This window comes from Anser brachyrhynchus (genome assembly GCF_964034855.1).
Source record: "Anser brachyrhynchus genome assembly, chromosome: 12".
Lineage (NCBI taxonomy): Eukaryota > Metazoa > Chordata > Aves > Anseriformes > Anatidae > Anser > Anser brachyrhynchus.
This window is the reverse complement of record NC_137707.1, coordinates 10589677-10610925: the sequence shown is the minus strand read 5'-3', so window position 1 is coordinate 10610925 and position 21249 is coordinate 10589677. Positions and strand designations below refer to the sequence as shown.

The 21249-nt window shown below is 39.1% G+C and overlaps 2 protein-coding genes across 14 annotated transcripts in view; one reads left to right on the top strand and one right to left on the bottom strand.

Annotated features, from left to right (window-relative positions):
• Positions 1 to 21249, bottom strand: part of LOC308176684 (uncharacterized protein) — a 182640-nt gene that overhangs the window by 80469 nt on the left and 80922 nt on the right. For 3 of the 10 annotated variants that reach the window (XR_013938476.1, XR_013938477.1, XR_013938479.1), the window contains exons 4-5: positions 3946 to 4068; positions 3773 to 3836 (exon numbers count right to left, since the gene is read on the bottom strand). The exons of 6 other annotated variants lie outside the window; for them this stretch is intronic. The gene's annotated coding sequence lies outside the window, so the exon portion shown is untranslated. Of the gene's footprint in view, positions 1 to 64; positions 3245 to 3772; positions 3837 to 3945; positions 4069 to 21249 lie in introns of those variants that run through there. One more of the 10 variants, XR_013938480.1, reaches the window with a different exon arrangement.
• Positions 1 to 21249, top strand: part of CHST8 (carbohydrate sulfotransferase 8) — a 131593-nt gene that overhangs the window by 58118 nt on the left and 52226 nt on the right. The gene's annotated exons all lie outside the window — the stretch shown is intronic.

Here is a 21249-nt window from a genome sequence, read left to right as displayed (position 1 = left end):
TGTGCCACTGGGCCCATTCTGACATATTTTGTGAAATAACGACAAAGCAGCTGGGATACATGTGTTTCATAAATATTTGCATAATGAAACATCTTCATTTGGACATATACAGTTAATTATTGAAGCTGTGTGATTTCTTTTTACTACAGTATTGACACAAATTACAGGAGAGGCCTTACAGATTTGATTTGGGGAGCAATTAATTTACACCTTCTGAAGCAATTTCCGTTGCTCAGTTTTTATCTAAGTAAAAACTACACAAATGTTCTCAAAATACAGATGAAAAACCTGGTATCTCTTATATAACTGAAAGAGCATATCGCTAAAAGGGCATTTCAGACTACAGCAGGTACCCTTAGCAGATGGCAAGTCATTGACAGCTTTAGATGTTCTAAATTAAATGAATCAAGATACCACTTGTTCCAAGTGAGTGGGTGGTTAATCACATTCACCCTTTGTATTGTTGACAGATAATGTTGATTTTAGTAATAAGACTGAGAATTTTGCAGGAGATGGAAATGTGTTTTAAATTCAGAACAAAAGGTCAATTTTCCACCCACAATAAACTCTTTTCTTTCCATAACAAGCCACTGGAGGAAAACTTGGGGTTTTCCTCAGTGAAGGTCAGGAAATAAGTTGTTAAAAGGTGGTGTGCAACTGATTCTTTCTGTTACTCAGTTACAGCATAGATCACCATTTCAAACCTTTAGACATACCAATGTGTCAAAATTCACATGTAAACATAAATCTTATTTCCATGTTCAGCTACCATAAGAAGCATCATGGCATTCATCTGTACACATGTATTTCATTGCTCTCATTACTGATAGATATTAGAATGTTAAATTCCTCGTATTTCAGCTTGCATTATATAGGTTTTCATTTGTAGAATACAAATCCACTGTCTGAATAATTAGTTATGATGTTTCAAAGAATTCAAAATAAATAATCATGATTTTGTTTTTCATTTATGCTCACATACATGAAAAATGAAGCTATCTTCATAACAGGATTTCGTCTGACTTAAGCTCCTACAGTAGTCAAAGGAATCTGTTGCATAATCAATAGCATTAGGAATGTAGCAGACTGCTTGCTGTTATTCAGAATTCTCTTAATTGGGTTTTCCTCAAGGAAAGCAATTCTGTTTCATGATACTTACTGACAATAGCTGCTGCTTGAGCGTGACAGCATTATCAAATATTCCACCTAATGGTGACATTCGGTCAGTTTTGAGAAGTAAAGTGGCATTTTACCAGGTGTTGATTAGGCATGAAATGTCCAGTTCTTGTCTTCTATCAAATAAGCTATCCTAAAAAGACTAAAAAATAACCCTCCTAAAAACTGAAATGCAATTAATATTTTATGATTTTGTTTTAATTGATATTGTATTTTCCCTTTTTAGACTTACCAACTGCCCATGTATTCTATCTACCACATGTGAATGTGCCACGTTCAAAGCTCTGCAGAATAAATTACTCTCCCTTTAAGGGAGATAATAGGTCCACTGTGGTGTCCCAATTAAAAGAATTCTCACGTACTAATTTTACGCTTTCTAATTAAGGCTCAATTACGGCTCTAGGAGACTGGCCTGGGCTCGGGTTGAATGGAAAAGTATTTGAACTGCAAAGGCTGAAGACATTCAGCTTCCAGGTCATAAGCAGCTTGAACATCTCCCCAGTGCGTACTTGCCAGCAGCAGTTAGGCTGCAGGTAGGGCAGATGTAGTACAGATATACCGCACGCTCTCCTGAGACAGTCCTAAGCCGCCTGCCAAACTTACTCACGTAGTCTTCATGCACCATGAAGACTGAACCCAACTCGAGCAGCACTTCGACAACCAGTCCTCTCTGACCGGTGAACCCTGGCTACCTGTAGTAATAGCAGGACTCTCAACCTTTGAGATGGGGTATAAGGGAGGTGTAACAACCTCTTCTATAGACCAAGCACTTGGGGGAAACCAAAGTTCACACCTCCTCGGTGACCTTGATTCTAGCAGCTAACCATTTTGTGGGAAGAGACCACAAACAGATGCAACGTATTTAGGAGAGAGAAAATTGGAGCAATCTGTTTGCTGTCATTTCAGTCTAACAGTCTTAACACTTTTGAACTCTGCTCAAGGGCTGCCCAAAAGAATGCATCTGCTTTGTGGTAAGAATAGTAACAGGTATTTATTGTATGTCAATATCGGAGAAAAGGACAGACACTGAGGCAAACCTTCCAAGGACTTCACTGGTTTGGAAACGTGTCCCAGGGCACCAGATAACCTATGCAGACAATGACCTTGGCAGCAACAGAAGGCTAATGTTTTCACAAGGATGAACTAACTGTTCCTGAACAAACTCTCCAATGCATTAAGGTACAAATGGGCACTGATTCAAAACCAGCCACGTGTCTTCATCCCCAAACCCTTACCCGAGCCGACAGATTTATGGGGGCCAATATAGAATGTCACTGACCGCTTAGGTTTGAGTTCCCCTTTGTTCTTCCAGCACCACTGAATATTATTGCTAGAACACAAATATGCACACATAAAGTGTATGTAATTGTACACACATACATTTGCCATGTCTGGCATTACTGACCCACAGAACAGAGCACCCACGTTCACAGGTCTGCTAACCTTTCCAGAGCCAGCAGATGCATTTGCTCAGCTACATGATGCTAGAGAGCCCTAGAGATGAGAGCAGGCATTTCCCCACGTCTCTGCACATCCAGTTCTCCATGTGCCTCTGTAACTGCTACAAGAGTCATCATTACTGTATGTGGGAACAGCCTCCTGCACCACAGCACTCATTACCTCCTCCAGACAATCATTTCAGCAAAGAGCAGAAAATACTCCAGGACTAGAAAAAGAACAATGGGAGTTGGTAGGATTACAAAGATTGGATGGTTTTGTTAGACTGGGAACAAAATCACAATTCCTCTTAGGTCAGAGAGAATTAAGATGCACAATTCCAACCTTAATTTTAGCCCCTTCTGGACATGCTGTAACGGGCTAGAAGGAAAATGCCTTCCTCAGAGTTTACTCTTGCTTCAGCTGAAATGCCACCAGGTAGTCTGGAAGTATGCTAGACAGACTTGACACATTAATTTTTATTTTATGTTATAAATAAATAATATTATGAAACAAAAATACAAACTGAAACATCTATGTTTACAGTGTATGTATAAGAATTAGTGGGCAGAAATAAAGAAGCTGTCAAAGCATGCCAACACAGATGCAATTCTCTTGCTGTGACACCTTTCTTCATTTTTTGAGCACAATAGCAGGGAAGGAAAAGCAGCACAGGAAGAGAAAACACACTGATAATTACAACCACGGTTCCAATAAAAGTTAAAGACAAGAAAAATCTAAGCATCCAGGAACAGTAAATCTTTTTTTTTTTTTCTCCACATTGGTATAACATTAAAACGAGTAAAAACTAATGTCATCAACTAGCTATAAACCTTGACACTGGTGGAATAGATTGACAGGGAAGCCTGCTTTTAACACTCTCATTGCCCAGGCATATATTTCTGTTAGTCCTGACTCTAAGCATCTACTTGGAAAAAAAAACAGCTCCATAATTCTGCTAGTAAAAGACAGCCCACTACTCCACCACTTTTCATTGCGCTTTCTTTTTCTGAATCCAAATGAAGGTATTTACACTTTCCAATCTGCCCCTCTCTCTTCCCCAAAGAGGCAGAAAGCCTACTTTCCTAATGAAAATACCTCAAGACAGACAAAATGAGCAGTCACCAAAAAAACCCTCAAAGATTTATGAGTAACTTACGTCTTTGGGAGTAGTACAGCAAGCACATAAATATTCAAAGGCAGAGCAGCAATGCGACTCTTGTCTATAAATACAAAATACAGAATTTTACTTAACTCTCCATTCCTGCACTGAAACTTTTGTGATCTAGATTAATTTTTTTTTTCTAAGATTTTAATCCTGCTGAAACAGACCTTGGTCCCCCATGCGATTGCTAAAGGCATGATTTCCAGTGATTCACGGCAAGAAGATCCAATTGAAGGTTTGGACATAACTCGGTATGTTTAGTCAGTGACCTCGTTTTTTGCTGGCCTTTGCTGCAAAAGAATTTACATGTTACAAACTAACTGACTGTGGACTGGATTCTCAAAAACATCTCATTGACTTTCAAGTCAATAGTACTTATGCTCTTAAACTGCTTAAGTGCTTTTGTAAATCCAACACAAGTCTGTAAATCAGATTTGTTCTGTCCAGTTTGCCCAAGAGGCAGCACTTAAAAGTTTTCTTCTAAGTCCCAGCATCAGTATGCTCTGCAACTAGTTTCTTGATTCTTAAATACTCACAGGTCACTTACAGAAAAAGAAAACTGTCTGAACAAAAAAAGTTTTACTTGAAACTTCTGAAGCTTATGTTTCAGGTATGACACATGACTGCTACAAACATTATTAGAAAAAAATAAAAATTATGAAATAGAGAAACAATTAAATTGATAGGTTTCATTTGAAACCATTATCCTTCCCTTACTAATTGGGAAAACCATCATTAACTGGAGAGAAAAACGTTCCCTTCCTTGCTACAGATGGGAATTGCACTATTAAATCTTGCTGCTGTTGCACAGAACACCTGTTTTCTGGAGCAAACAGTTCATAAAAGATCTTGTTGGCTGATGGGAGGCATCTGGGAGTTATAGCGAGCCCATGACCAACATGGAACACTGTTTTGTTGTCTCTCTTTCTGGTGTATATTAAATATGAGCAGTACTGAAGCAATCAGTTGTATAGTTTTGGGTACTGATGGCTACAACATCATTTGAGCAGCATAAGTAGAGTGTTGTGCCTTGAGCTGCAAGCTCAGGATGTGATGAAATCTCCACACTTGAATGCAGAGAGGATTTGAAATGAAGGAACTTCAATTCAGCTGAGGGGCTGTGGTTTGTTTTAAACTTTACCGAATATTCCTGTGCAATTTGTAAAATCGGAGCTGGCCTTTCAGCTCTTCCAACGAGCTGCCTGTGCCAAAGCCCAGCAGCAGCAGAGCCACGCAGACAAACTACTCTGTTTGTACGTGACTACAGCGCCCGAGCTGCCAGAGCAGAGATGTATGACGAGAGCTGCACAGAAGCGCTGTGGGGGCATGGCAATGCTCCCTGCCTGTTCCTTGCAGGTGGCACGGCAGCCCAGCCACCAGCGTGCTGTACTCCTGCAGCACCCAGCAAGGTTTTAGCAATACAAGACATGCTCCAAGCGATGTTCTTGCAGCTTTACCTGGTATCACCCTTTTTACTTCAGAAGAGTTCTTACATAAAAGCAGTGTGTGTGCAGCTGGCACAGAGGCATTATTCCAAAGCCTCTGGTTGAACATTGCCCTGTAGACAAATAACTGGGTGTTTTTATTTTCTATTACACTTGTTTCATCCAATACACCTGCGTTTATCCAGACATTTTTCTTAGTGTGGGCTAAAATGCTTAGTTTTGTGCATTTCCAAAGTGGTGATCTGATCAGACAGCTGGGTAATCCAGTCTTTAGAGTTTTTTCATGTGCCATCCCTCTCTCACACAATTCTTACCAAAATAGGCCTGGTTAAATTGTGTGCAGCTACCTGAAAATGTAAGAAAAATACATTACAAGAACTCAGCTTCAAAATGTCCTTTTAAAATTAGGCCCAAACACACTGGACTAAGTCGTCAATCAGAATTCCTACTGTTCCTATCAAACAAAACAGGAATTACATTCACCAAGTGAATTACTGGATTATAAATTGAAACTGATAACTGCAATTATATATGGCAGAAAACAAGCTTGCAAATATATAGGTATATTATCTGAGGCTTTCTTTGTATTTCTTTCCCTCCTTTTCCTTGTAATGAAGAAGCTGTTAGTGGCAGATGGAATTAAGGACAAGCTGCTTTGAATGCTTTTAGACTGTCACTTGGCTTTACACTCAAGAGCTGACACAGAAAGTAACTCCCTTCTAATAACTCCACACATATTTCCCGAGTCTAATCAAAAACTGTGTGCACTTTCCTAATGAAGTCTGACAGACCTTATCATCGCACTGGTATCTGAAACATCATCTGAACAAGATCTATCTACTGCATATGAGTCTTAGGGAGGCATAAACTTTTGTTTTCTTCAGTTACGATCATGTGAACGTTAAAATCAAGCCCCTAATGTTAGAATAGCTATTAGCGCTGTTACTACTAGTTTCTTGCATTTGTGCATTGAAGTAGTTTATGGAATTCAAAGCACTTGGAAAATCTTGGACAAGGTAGGAACCTAACTGAACGCTATCTGCATTCAGCTCCCACTCTATCAATCAACATGGAAAAAACTAAGTCACACTGGTGGCAGTTATCCAAATACCAAGACGGACACGAGGTGTTCTTGTTGTAGACCTGGATCTTGGCATGACAGCTCTCACATACAACCTCAATTTGCAGTGTCTGTTACTGTACCAAGCTCACTTCCAGACAAAGAGATGAGCCAGGCAAGATCCTGAAGTCAGGCAGTCCTAAGGCTGACATCACAATTTTTGGCACCTGTCACTGATACAGAACTTTTTTCCTCTTTGCTATGAGACTGTTGCTTTCAAAGACATATTACAATTTATATCTGAAATAAATCAGTGTAATTGTGTATTGTTTCACTAGAGGGATAGACTGTCATATATACCTGCCTGCGGATGTCATCAAAATATCATGGCTCACATGATGGCATCCCCTCCTACACTGACTGCCCTACATCGAAAGGTTCATGTTCTGATAGAACATTGACACAAAAGTTATGTTCATGATCAACTCTCTAACAGTAGCTTATTAGTATCATGTTAGGAAATGTTCTCAGTGAAGTTATACACAGACAGATACTGTGTACAATCCTCCTGACAGCAGCCAGTAAATATGTTCACACCTGTGGCTACAAAAAAAAATAACCACAATAAGCATGCAGCTACTAAATGAGAAGCATCCTGTGTTGGCCACTAACTGCTTGCAGACAGGCAGATGAACAGGGATAAGCCTGTTAGGAACCGAGCACCAACAACTTCTACAACTGCATAGAAACTAGTTCTAACCCATAGCTTAGTGTGACATGAGCCCTCGCAGATCCCTTGTAAAGCTCACTTCCATGTTTGTGCAGGGAAGGGATCTTATCAATCATATTTAACCTTAAAACATAAGAAAATACCACGTTCCAAGTCTGCTGCAGAGAGGTGTGATCACCTGGATTCCTCAAGAGAAAGTGGCATTTCTGGAGGTAACAGTATTGCATCCATAAATTTTAAGCACCGGGCTACAAAACACAAAGAGTCAGAAAATATGATAACCAGCTAAGGTTGTAAAAGATTTTTAGCCCATTACATTTCTGTGAATTCTTATCCTATGTTTTTAGACAGAATGTATTCAGCACATACAAATTATATTCTGTCCTTTAAATCAAAACCAAAACAATTAAAAAGTAGTTCCACAAGCAGCACAGCTAATGTAAGATTTGGAGTCTCTGGTGGCTAATAGGGTGCTAATGATAATTGGATGTTTTCTAGTGGCTTATGGTGGCCATGATATCTTGTTAGAACACTCATGAATCCAAAACAGCTGAAAAAAATTGCTCCGAAGTTGACAGTAGCGGCTGCTGTGCAATCCCAAGAAATGCAGTTTGTAACATTCTGGATAGCAACCTGAACTCCCAAAATCTGAAATGTAATGAAACTTTCCTTTTTACATGTGTTTATAAATGGTCCGTTTCTCTTGGGACTTTACCAGAAAAAACATCTTGAGAAACATCTCTCTACACTGTGAGGCATCCCTCTTTACTAGCCTTCACGGATTTCATTTTCTGATGAGACAAGCAAGCAATTCTGGGTGCAAACAGAAGTTTCCCAGGAGATAGGTATTATTAAACAACAGAATTCCTCATTTCTCTTTTCTTCCTGTGCATCTTTCTAGCCTTGAAATAGATGACAATGTCCATAGTGCACCTGATGTGGGCATCTCATTAAACGCAGTTGGACTATTCAGCAAGCAGAATATTGTTCTGAAATGAGGGCACTGGATCCTCATTATTTGTGAAGAAGCCAGATTGAATCCAGAATTACATTTGTTTACTTTCTTCCAAAGATTTGAGACATCAGAATCCAAGGCTTTTTTTTTTTTTTTTTTTTTTTCCAATTTCAGCAAATGGCCAATTAGTTGTGTTGGAAAGTGTATACCTTATGAGGGTTTAAAAGCCTCATTTGAGAAAGGAATCTAAAATGTATCTCATTTTATCAGATCAATTTTTCAGTCTATATATTTGAACACATTAGTAAAATACGTGCAATGGACCCACTGCCAAAATCATCAGCATTCAGGAAAATAAAATTCACTGTTGTATTTCATTTCACTTTGACTATTTCACACACCTTTCACCTTGTGTATTCATCAACCTTTCAACAGCTGCAGGGGTCTACACGCTCTGGAAGTAGTTCAGCTGGTACCAAAGATGCAGGTTACACTGCAGTGTTTTAATACTCTGACCTCTGCTTGTAGAAATTTATGTGCATCTACAGCTACCAAAATATTGGAGGTGTCACGGTGCACGTGAAGCTAAAAGAATGATTTGTTTTCACTTAACTTTTAGGTTTTTTTTCCTCTGAAGTTTCGTATTCACAATCCAGAGACCTTCCTGTTAATCGTTGGGTTTTTGAGAGGTTTTATTGCCATAGAACAAGCTTGGAGATTTTCAGGCTTGTTAGCAGACTGCATGTGAGCAGGCAAAGCCTGGACTGCCAGTTGTAAGCGTGGCCTTTGTTTTGCCAGCCAGAAGCTGGTGACCAGTAAGAAAAAGGCATGGTCTATCACACCAATTAATGAAATTTCTCGATATCAAAGATGTCTTGAAATTAAAGAAAGAACAGACCCGTGAGGTTACCTAAGCTACTATCATCAAAACACCGGACTATTCTTGGCAGCATTTTTTGAAAGGCAAGCTTTCAAAGAGCAAAGGGGTGATTTTTTCCAGCACTTCCCTTGCAGCAGAGACAGGACCCCATATAGTCACTGGCAAAGGGCACAGAAACAGCCAAGGTCCTTCACACTGCTCAGATCCTGCAAGCAGAGTGAGCCCTGTCAACAGCACTCACACATGAGATGCCCCTGCAGTAAAATGGCAGAGGACAGCACAAGCTGCCACCGCGGGAACCTGATGAATATTTTTCACTGCATCAGTGCAATTTTAGCCAAGGAAAATCCAGACATGCTGTACTAATTGCCATTCCATTATGGTTTTTAATAGTTCGTCAGTGAAAAACAAGGAGAGAAGAGAAATATATTCCTATAATGAGATATTAACTTCAGAAAACTCTTATAACATGATAATAAATAACCATGTGACACTGTACTACCTACTTTCTGAGATGATTTTTTTCAGTACTATGCAAAGCAAACAAGAATGCCACAATTTACGGAGACTTGCTGGGTACCACAGGCATCTAAGGTAACAATATAAAATTAACTTTTCATCTTTGATTAGAATTGTCAGCTACTTGAGGTTCCCATGAAAAGAAAAAGAATGAATGACAGATGCAGGTGCATTTCAGACTACAGTGCCCAATTCCGTCATTTTAACTTCAGCACCTTTCAAATTAAGCCTTTATTTTTTCCTTAAGGTGTGGTAGTTGGCCACTTTGATCACTACCCACTTGTGACATTCCTTTGTGCATTCGCAGTATTGTTCTCCAATACACATACAGAGGAAATTGTAGCTTAAAAATAAATGAACATTGTGCAGCATGGGGAGCTGATGTCAAAGTAGACTGAATAGGTTTTTATCTAATACTGAAGTCTGTGCTTCCTAAAGCTTCTAGCTCAAGGCATAGTAATTCAATGGCAAATTAGCATAAAGTAGACTCATAACAGACTTTGAAAATGAGTATTATAGCCCTTCCATCACACAGACAAAAGAAATATCTTGCTGTAATATGTGAGGTTTTCCAGCTCTGATACCCTGTTGAGAAACAAAAAATCCTTACATACACCCCAAGTAGTATCACAGCTTAGCCACAGCACACACAAGCACGAAAGAAACAAATACTCTGGCAGAGGGTGAGCTTTGGAAGATAAAAAGGACAGGATTGACACAGAGTTTAGAACTGTGGAGCACCATTTGAACAAATAGGAAATGTACTGGTAGCTCAGCAACGCAGAGCAGGAGTGCAGCCCTGGGACAGACACCTGGTGGCGTTTCCAGTCTCAGGGGATGAGTTTATGGATGCCCTCCTGGTTGAGAGAACGCAGAGAGCTGAGAGGCTTAAAATGTTCCTACACTTAATCAACTTAGCAGGGAAAAAAATAAATACTAGTCAAAGGAAAACCAGCGTCGTCCACCTCTGTATATGATCAACAGGAGTTCTGAAGTACTGTATTAACATAACTTACACTACTACTAAGTGTGATCTGGTCTGTCCTCAAGCCCCTTTCATATATCTATTCGCAGAATCCATGCCTCTGGTTTCTGATCTGACAGAAATCTTCTGTTGTGTAACATAGTATTTTCCATAAGCTCTGTCTTGAAACAGTTTTTCCCCCCATCCCACGATCGCCCCGTTTGGCAGTGAGGCCATCTCTTCTGGTAGTTCTTTGTTGCTGTTACGGGGCGCCGAGTGCTGCACACGCAGGAACCCTTCTCCAGCCCACCAGACCTTTGCCTCCTCCAACACCTCCAAAAGCTTTACACTTGTAACATAAACTTCTGTTAGGCCACTAAAGGTGCCCCAAATAGCAAATTTGTGCTATTAATTTTGCATGGTGATTTTGCAGTCCCCCGTGCTTGCAGCACTTCACTCAGGCCGTCCACCCCTTGCAGTTTACATCATTAATTGATACCACGAGCAGGCTTAAGCCAGGACTGATCTCTGAAGAACATCATTAGTAACTGCCATCTGATATCATCCCTTTCAACAGGATCTGCTGCTATCTTCTCTTTCATTAGTTCCACACACACATTACAATCCTTGCATTGATTGTTTTTTGTCTTCTAAAAGGAGAAACTCTCTGTGTAGGCATCCCGCTATCAGCAAATAGCTGCTTATCTCTTACTCTAGCTTGATTTATAAACTACCTGGCAGGCTTGGTAACTGCCCATAAAATTACAGGAGGTACATCAAAAAAAATCTTATTCATACATAAAATCTGCAAAATATTTTGATGCCCATAATTTCCAAGGTGGCTGCTGTTAACAGTGCTCTCACCAACCTGGCTAACTTCATTTCTAATTTAAAGTTACTCTGGAATCTCTAATCCCGTATTTGAAATTCCTGTTACTCGGGGCGCTAATCGCAAGTGGCTTGGCAAGAAAGATGTTTACGCAGCTTCTCTCCATTAGCACCAATGCAGTCACACACACCTTCCACTCAATCAAAAGAAACTGTCTTCAGGTTGGGAACTACCTTGTGCACGCCCGCAGGCGTACAATAATGAGTTAGTGTTTGTTGAACCAGCAGCTTTTTTGCACCAGTGTTACAAAGTTAGGATTTCTTGGGAGTTAAGACTTCAATGGGAAAATCAAAAATGTTAAAGCATTATTTTCTTGTTCTTTAGTCTTTCTCACCTGAATCAGAATCTCTTTACAGATTCTTTTTGATGAGCAAAAGCTAAAATAAATAGGAGGTCTATAATATGCCACGTGAATTAATCAGTTTTAACTTCATCTATTCAAGAAGAAACACCACTTTATAACTGCATTTGACATCATTTTGACAATTCTAAAAATATCTTCTCTATATATCTCACTTTTTTTCCTTTCTTCACACACCCTGAGCTTCCACTGAGGCTATTCATTCATTCATTACATCCCTCTCCCCAGCATCACAGTTGCAGCTGAATACGAAAGATATTACATCTGCTCCAAGCTGCTCCATGCATTTGATTTTTAAACCTGCAGATTAATCTCAACTCTTATGCTGGAAATAATTGAAAACATCCTTCCTGAACAAGATGACAAATATCTAAATTACAACAAATGAATTTATCTCTAATTTCATGCTTGCCCTTTCCATGAAGCTCATTAAACTACCGTACAGCACCTCAGCTTTTCTTGAATTTACTGATCACATCCACACTACTCTGGGTAAAGGTCATTTTACAGGTTTGTGTCAGTCTTTGTTTTGCTCACAGCCGCTTCACTTTATTCTTAGAATCCTTTATGTTGTTTCTTTGTCCTGTTTCTCTTTCCATCTTTGGCATAATTTTCAAAGCACTTCACTGCAGAACTTCATGTCAGAACCACTTCTGGCATCTGTAGGGGTTCTGCTGGGGGCAGCTGTAGGGTCAAGTCTTTTAATCTTAACATTAATACCCTCACCATCAGATATCTGAAATATAAAATATTCATGCATGCAGATGACATTTGAAGGGTTTACTGCAAATGATGTTACGTCCATTTCTAACATACCCCCTTCTCCAATGACTTAATAATCAACTACAGACTCTATTCCAACCTAATGATGTGATGAAGATTTCTTTCTGACAAGGCATTCAGCCCAGCAGGAACCTGCTGAACATACACTGAATATTCTCCTTCAGCCTGTGCCATATTTAACAAACACCCTAAAGCAAAATCATGGGAATATCCTGTTCTTTAACAAACACATCGATGGCATGATAAAGTCTATCCTTGTTACAAAAAGCCTCTTTATTAAGAACTACATATTTACTCTTGGTGCTACGTACTGATACTTATAATGTGATGCAATGATTTTCTTCCTGAAGAGTTAGAATCAATGCTTTTAGTATGCTATTTTGTTCAGCTGAAATATTTAACAGAAAAAAATATAAAATGATCAGGATGAAAAACAGGGGACTTAATTTTAGTCCATTTGCAATGCATGTGCTTCTACACCTATGTGAATGACTTCTGTTGATTGCAGAAAGTTCTGGAGTGGAAAAACCTGTGTTCAGTGTCCAGAAACACACCTTTTACTGACAAAACAGAGGAGGAAAAGAATGCAAGAAGAGTATGTGATTGAACAGAATGGGAACTGACTTCCTTGATTTCAAGCTTCAAATGAAGTTTTGTTATGTATACTTTCATGCAATAGATCTACTACATTACATACTTAGAGTCTTCATAATACAGCATTCTAGCTATATATTATTATTATAAGCATGCTGAAGTGCATAACTCTATGCATTAAAATAGAAAAAAAGATGCTAGGGAATTTGTTTTCCTGTTTAAACAAAACATTTTGTTATACTGAAAGAGAGATACATCATGTGGCACACATGCAGAAGCAATTCATTTGCCAAGAAGATTTATACCTAACTTCTAAATATATCACTAGATGTGGAGCAGATACACAAGATTATTGTTCATTAGGTAAAGTGAGTGAGGGAGAATTCATCTGATTAAAACATTAGCATATAAATATGAAAGGAATCCTGAACTACAGTGCATTCCAAGAACAACCACAAGTTCTTACGAGCCTTAGGGTACAAGTCATCCCTGGCCTAGATGATATAGCAGCAATCAAAATGGCAGAGATTCGCTAGTAGGAAAGAAATAACACCAACTTTGAGAAAAGTTATAGCTTTAACATAAGTCTTTTTCAAAAGTTTGTGATACACCACTGGAATACATCATAAATTCCAGAGGCTCTTAAATATACTGCCTGTGAAGAGAAGTGTACAAATAGACAACTAAAGTCCAATTGAATTACAAAAGCTATATAAGTTACTGCTCTTCATCTCAGTCACTGCAGCTGACTGTGCAGGCTTTTAGCCTGCTCCAGTTGCACTGTAAACCTCAATAAGGAACCTTTCAGCAAATAAAATTCAATTCACAATTGCCAGGACACTAAATGTGTCCTAAAGCAGCTCACGTGAAAATGGCAACATGGGAAAACACCCTAACCTGGCCACGTGCAACTGCAAGTCCACTCCCTGAAGGGGATTTGCTCTGAAGCAAGAAGGAAAATATTTCAAAACCTCCTGATAATAGACAGGATTTTACAAAGGAAAATGTCTTCCCTTATTCAAACCTATCTTCAACTTTACATTTAGTTGGTGATGACAGACTTGACTGAAAATATATTATGTAATTGGTATATACAGATCCCTGATAAGGAAATCTTAGTATTATGTTATCTCAGTGTTCCTGTAGTTCACACTGGTAACTCTGCCGTTGCTAAAGGCAGCAGGATGTCAACCACAATATTTTCATAAAGAGTTCAGAAAGAAATTCAGTCTCAACTTTTATCATCTTAAATCTCTGAAATGAGCGGCTTCATCCAGCCCTGTGTATCCTGCTTCCAAATAAGAGATTAGGCATCCTAATGATCCTCACATGTAGCAAGAAATTGTTTTAATTTCTTTATTCTGAGTGCCATGGCTTTCAGAATCATCCATCAAAACAAACAAAAATTCTGTCTGATAAAATTACATCTCTCCATAAATCCACCCCCTCAATTACATTAATTTAGAGGTAAAGAAATAACTGCATTGCACTTTAGGATCACAGATCCAGAGTTTAAATGAACTCAACGAATAAATAGGCTCTGGTATGCTAGACACTGCAAGCTATATTCCTCTTCTGGTTAAGGTGTTGCCAGGGATATTGTCTATCATATCCTGATACATTAACATTAAAGGGGAAGTAATCAATCTTGTAATCCACAGAAGAAACCAGTAACAGAAATGTGCTGCCTTGCCTGTGTCTGGTTAAGGACAGTGCCTGTATAATAAAGTGAATTAGAGAAAATTGTCTGATGCTCTTTTAAATAAAGCAGAAGTGTTAGGGGTGCAATGGCCAAGAACATGAAGTCACAAAATTCAATAAAATTACTCAGACAACAACCCCCAAACTCAAAATTAAAAGCAGGTACCTGAAATACAAATACAGCATTTTGCTATTGGTATACTGAGCTCTATTGACTTAGCTCCTGCTCCCAACTCAGTGCTCATTCTGTTCTTTCTTTTTTATCCAGGTGCAAATTCAATTTCTTACCAAAAACCTTTTTTTTCAAAACATTGTTTTGTGAGCAGACACCAAACACAAGTTATATCAGGCCCAAAAGTGATGTTATTTTTTATAGATACGTATGTATCTTTTACATCTTCTCAACCACAGGAATCAGCTCCAGAATCTCACACTAAGATATCTTTGTGAAAAGCACTAATAAAAGTGAAGAGCATCCTATTTCAGGAATTTTTATGTTTAGCTATGGAAATGTTTAACAGTGGCTACAAGATGCTTAAGGGATTCTTATTTTAGTCACTGATTCCTGGGACCAGGCATCCTAAACTTCTCTTCAGGCTCCAGATCTTTACCTTCTTGGCTTCTAGGCACATTCCAGCAGAGCAAGCAGATCAGAACAGGGAGTTTCAGGGAACTTAGTAAGAATGCTAACTGCTTTGGGAAAATAAATAAATAAAAGAAGAAGGAAAAAGATTTGGCTCCCCCTCCCCACCCCTCCCCATCTAGAAAAGAAAGGATTGGAAAAGGACATGAGATGAATCATCTTAATGTAAAATGCTCTTACAAAGAGGGAGTTTGATCAATTATTCTCTGTGTCTGCTGGGGAGAGGACAAGAAATAATTGGCTTAATTTTAGGTGAAAAGGATTTAGATTGGGAAAAAAACTCTATACATGAAAAGGTAATTACAATGGAGCAGGCGGCTAAGTGAGGTTATGGAAACCCTGTCATTCTTTATAGGCACAGGTTAGGCAGACATCTGTCAGGCACTGTAGAGGTATACTTCATCCTCTCATGGAGCTGCAGTTCCTAAACTTTGTAAGTGTACAAAAAGTTTTTTATATGTAGTAGATTTCAGCTTGACTCAGCCTTGCCATGTGACCCTTTATAAAACATTTTGAAACAAAGGCAGTATCAAAGAGGGTTGACCTGCCAGACCACCTCCCTGGGCCTTGTAAGTCCCTTTTTGCAAATTTCAGGTATTGTGAAAAAAAGGAAAAGAGAAAAAAAAAATCCCACAGCTTTAAAAATAGTTACTGATTAATTCTACCAATCCCTTCAGCTTCCTCCTTCTCTATGCACAGTCTGTGCTGGTGTGCCTGCACCTGCAGGCCTCCTGCAATCGTGCCCAGCTCTCCGGAGTGATGGCTGCGGAATGACCCTTGAGTCTTACTATGCATTTCCAACAGAGGAAAAGTAACATGTAGGATAGGAACCTCTGTTTTCCTGAGGTATTGGCAAGGTAGTTTAATCACACAACCAACGTGCCACTAACTACTTTAAAATGTACCTTCACTTTCCTGACCTGTTCTACTGAATATTCCCCTTGCAGCAGGTGGGAGCATTCCTCTCAGTGCCAGACAGCACTTGCACAATCTCTCTCTTCCTGTCCTGCTCAGCAGCATTAAGATAAGGTACTTAGCTCTGTCTGGAAGAAATGCCCTGAAAAAAGAAAAATCCACAGGATTTCCTTATGCCTTTAATGAGTGGATGAGCATTTAATGGTTTGTAGTCAATTTTAAATGGCTGGTTGTTCTTCAAACTCGAGGATACTCCTAATATTCCTTCTTAACCGATTACCACGGAAAGGATGATTTTGTAACAATTGTGTTTACTGTGTGGCCCAACATCAAACTACAGAGGGCCAGTGATGTGTCACAGCATGACAGGAGTCTGTATTGCTGCATATAACTGGTAGAATTTTAAAACTGGCTTCAGGGACTGGATTAAGTACATGTGATATATGCTATAGCAATCCAGTGATGTACAGGAGCCTTGCCAGGTATGTCAGTCAGTGCGAACTGGTAGAAAAGAAGAGGTTTAATTTTCTTGGCATTCATAGATTAAAAAGAAGAAAGCCTACAACAAGAAAACAAATAATAAGCACACATCCTGAAGCTCCTGTTCAACTAGGAATTCAAAATCAGATGTATGGGCAACAATTTATCTTGATATTCAGCAAGGGAAGGTATAAAAACCCTTTAAATAACAGCCCCGTGAGTAATGATATACATGGGACTGTAAAGTGATGATATGCAGTGATGGGAAAATAAAAAATGAAGTCAATGTATTCACATCCTTAAGTCAGTTGCTATAATCCACATATACTGGTAAAACCACATAAAAATAAATTGTAGTCTTTCATCCTTAGATAAAAATGACTAAAATCTACTTCACTGATTACGCATTGTCTGAAGGAGGCCACGCTTATGATGCAAAGAAAGCTCATTTAGAGCTGTTTGCAGGAATGGGGATTTGCACTTGTGTCTTTACTAAAAATTATTGCCACACACTTACCCTGCCATGTAGTAATCATTTGATTACTGCCTTCCACCCACTGAATTTTAGTGATGCCAAATGCATATCATTATCAAGGATGCTCACAGGTATGGTAAACGCATAAACCAGCACTATCATAAACAGTTCAACAACAGGAGGCTATTCGCTATCGCTTGCTCCCAACCCAGTATCTCTTCTGAATTGTTTTCATTAAGTAACTCAAAAACTGGAATTCATTTAGAAATTTGTGGCTGTCAAACTCGACTTTGACAGAACAGCTCTGGAGCATCAACATTACAGCACCTGGAGAGCGAGCACGAGGAAGCTGGGGAGAAGTGCTCTCCAGAAGACTGTCACTCACCCACCGCACTGAAGATCAGTCAAACGTCAAAACTCGCACGCTACTCCTCTCCATGAGGAGCCTTGTAGATCAGCTCTGGCCCCAGACAGTCTTCACGTTTTCCTGCCTTCTTTTCTGTCAAGTGTGGAGGCAGCAAGGAAAACTTAGCACAAATCACCCAGCGCTGCAGCTGCTAAGGAAAGAGCCATTTCTAACCTGGGAAAAAGCAAATGTTTTGCCTGCACTTAGCTAAAGAAACTATTTAGCTACAGCAATAAGGAATTATGTTTCCATAAATGTGAGCAAGCTCTACAGAACAGACTTGTTTTGTGTCAGTAACCTCTACTTTCTGTCTGTTGTCACTGTGCCATGGGGTTTGGCCACTGGCATCTGAACAAAGGCGGAGGTCTCTAGCCCACACGTGGGCTTTAGGCCCAGCTCCTCTGCCAGCAGACAAGTAGGGTCCATGCAAGACTTCTGGAGGTTTAACTGACCATCAGGGAGCTGTCAAAACTACGACGGGTAGCACGCCAGCTACTTCGGAACAAGGTCTCCAAACTCCACCACCACCAGGTTTCTCAATGTTCATCGCTTATAAGATAAAGCAGAAGTAGAAAGCAACTAGAAATCACTTAGAAAGCAAAACTAGGTCTGTAATGAGTTCTAGTGGTCAAGGCTTCTTTTTCTGTCACTTGGTCAGGCTTCTGCCTCACCTCAGACAGTCAGTGTGCCCTCCCTCCACCAGGGCACTGGCTTCCAGCCTCCTGCCTCTGCATTACCGATTCTCCCAGTGTCACCCAACAGGTAATCACCGACCTCTAATTCTTCCCCCAGTGCTCAGCATTTTCCTCATTAGACCAAGGAACAGCCTGACATACTGAAGTACTCTTAGTAAAGCAGCCTTCAGTTCTGCTGGTCTTTGAGATAGCAGTCCAAAGTAGGGGTGAAAAAAAAAAGGCAGAAAACTGAGAAAGCAAAGATACTGCATGTCTAAAACAGACTGCATGGGCTGACAGAGATGGACAAAAGTGACCTCAGTATCAAACAGTGTCCATGAGCTGTGTATATGCTAAAGCATTATAAACATCCTCATAAAATCTGAGCTCTGAAAGGGAAGAACAAACATACAGAGAACAGTTCTTGTGAAGAAAATTCTTGTAAGCCAAGCCCATTCTAAGTATATTTAGCACTGCTAACACAAATACCACACAGGTGCATGAGCAAAATCACACCATTTTTACTTAAAATACAAGAAGCATTTTACACATGGGATCAGTTACAGCTGAACAGGACACAGAGGAGCATTAATGCAACACCCCCAGAACACAGCCTTCACCAGGGTTCTTCTTGTACCTCTGCAAAATGGAAAAGAAAATTCTCCCCTAATTTAAAGAGATTTTAGGAAAGAACCAAAAACAAAAACTTAGCCAGACACCCATATCCAATATAGGCACTGAAAGAAGACAGCAGTTCTTATTTGCCAGATTTTACTAAATGAGAATTAGTGTTAGCTGTGCAGCTTAAGCTATTTTTGAGGCAGGAATCAGAAGTCAGTAACTACTGAGGAACAGTAAGGTTCCAACTCTTAGAACAGAATTGCTGCCGAGGGAATAGTACTGTGAATCATCTGCACATTTCTGTGTCATTTATTAACACACAAACACACCCCTTTTTGTTACTATTTCAAACATACCTACAAGTGCCAAACTAGGGAAATAACTGAGTAAGTCCTAAGAATATTTCATTTCTTTTGCCTCTCAGTATCTAGAAAAGTGGGGGGGATAGGAAACAAATCTGCCAGCTTTTTCCTCTGTCCTGTCTTCACCTCCTGGACATTTCAATCTGCATTTTCCCAAATTAGAAATCTGTTGCTGTATTAATCTATCTTACCTTTATCTGAGTGATTTATCAGTAAAAATCACTATTTCACCTACTATCTACCAAACCCAATGGAATAATTTATTCTTCATCTGTGCCAGTGGTGTTGTGTTGCTTCTTGCATTAAACTTGCAGGTCATAGTTCAGCACTTAACTCACTCCTGGAGAATTCTATACCGTCATCTGCAGTGACAAGTGGGTGCTGTTTTCATAATCACAAATAAAAACTGTAGCTGAGAAAATAGATGTGTGACTTCAAACCTACATAAGGAACATCTTGACATTTAAATCCAATTACCCTTTCTCCTACCTGATGAAAATATGATACCAACTTGTGGGGAATCCTGCTAGACAAATATATCATATTCTCGAGCTCCCATGAAATTTTCAACACCACTTTTGATATTACATACTGCATTCTTTAGCAGTCATTTTTACAAAATAAAGGGTTACAAGTGTGCAGCAATTGATAGACGGAACCAAGAAATCCATAAAAACTCTTTGGAAAGTCTTCCTACAACACTGATCTTCTCCCCAGCTGAAATCATTAATTGCAAAGCTGGAATGAACTTCAAGGTAAGACAGAGCACTGCTCTTTGTAATAAATTAAACTGTCAATCACTCAAAGCATCCGTAATATCATACTATTTCCCCAAGGTCTTAAATTACAGGCTGAATTTCATTTATCAGCCTGCTGTATGTGAAAAAGGATTAATTAAACTCATTCCAGTATTACAGTAAGGCTCCATTTCTCTTAGTCCTAAAGAATAATTGACTCCAAATGAATTGGAAAGTGGGTTAGTAATTGTAGTTATTATTCTGATGTAAATATTAGTTCTCTTTTGACATTTCAAAAGATTTAGTAGAGGCACTTTAGTGATAAGACAGATCATTACCCTGGCTAGGAAAAAGAGATAGCATAGGGAAAGTGAAATTACAATAATTAGTTTATATACCTAAAAATACCCCTACCATTTATTTTCATATAGTTATGTACCTTACAAAAAATTTCATTAACTGTTGCTCCTCATTCGTTGTATTATGCATACTGCAGTAAAGCCACTGCAATATATCCTGCTACTTTGGAAAGAATTCAAAGGTAATGAGTTATCATTCTGGAAGAGAAATTAGCAGGAACTTTGTCTTGGAGACAGTCATGATGCCGCCACTGCTATAAATTCAAATCAACTGATTGCTATTGTGAATGACTAATTATAATGAAAAAAATGATACCAACAGACATTTAACAGCAAGAAATTGCCTTTTAATTGGACAATCATGCTAGCTCCGACAAGAATCTGCAGTGTCTTCAGAGAAAACAAAAGGTTTCAGCATTGAGAATTGTGGGAAAATTGGGATCACTGAAGCCATTTTCTAAACAGCATCTCCTAACACCTTTCCAGAGATCAGGCCACACAGTCAAAATTAGCAGCCAAAACTTTAGCTTTTAAGTGCATTTTCATTTTAAGATTTTTCAGCAAATCTAGGGGAGCTAAAGATTATCTTTTAATGCATTCTTGTAAAAAAAAAAAAAGTCAAAGCCTCTGTATTTCCTTTTTGCAGTTTGCTTCCTTTTCTCCTTTTATTTTTTTTCCCTATTTTACTACTACTCTGTAGTTTTGATTGTCGGCCTCTCAATAGATGATCATAAGAGAGAGACCTTGAAAGCAGTGCTGGTAATGTGGCCTCTCGAGCAGAGACTGAAATCCAGCATCTTGTACACCAAGACCTAGGGCCTGGCTGTTGCAACTGAATTGTCAGTGCAAGTTCTGCACTTCCCAGGTTATTAGCATGAAGTGACAGTTTAGACAGACTTTGTTCATTAATATTTATTT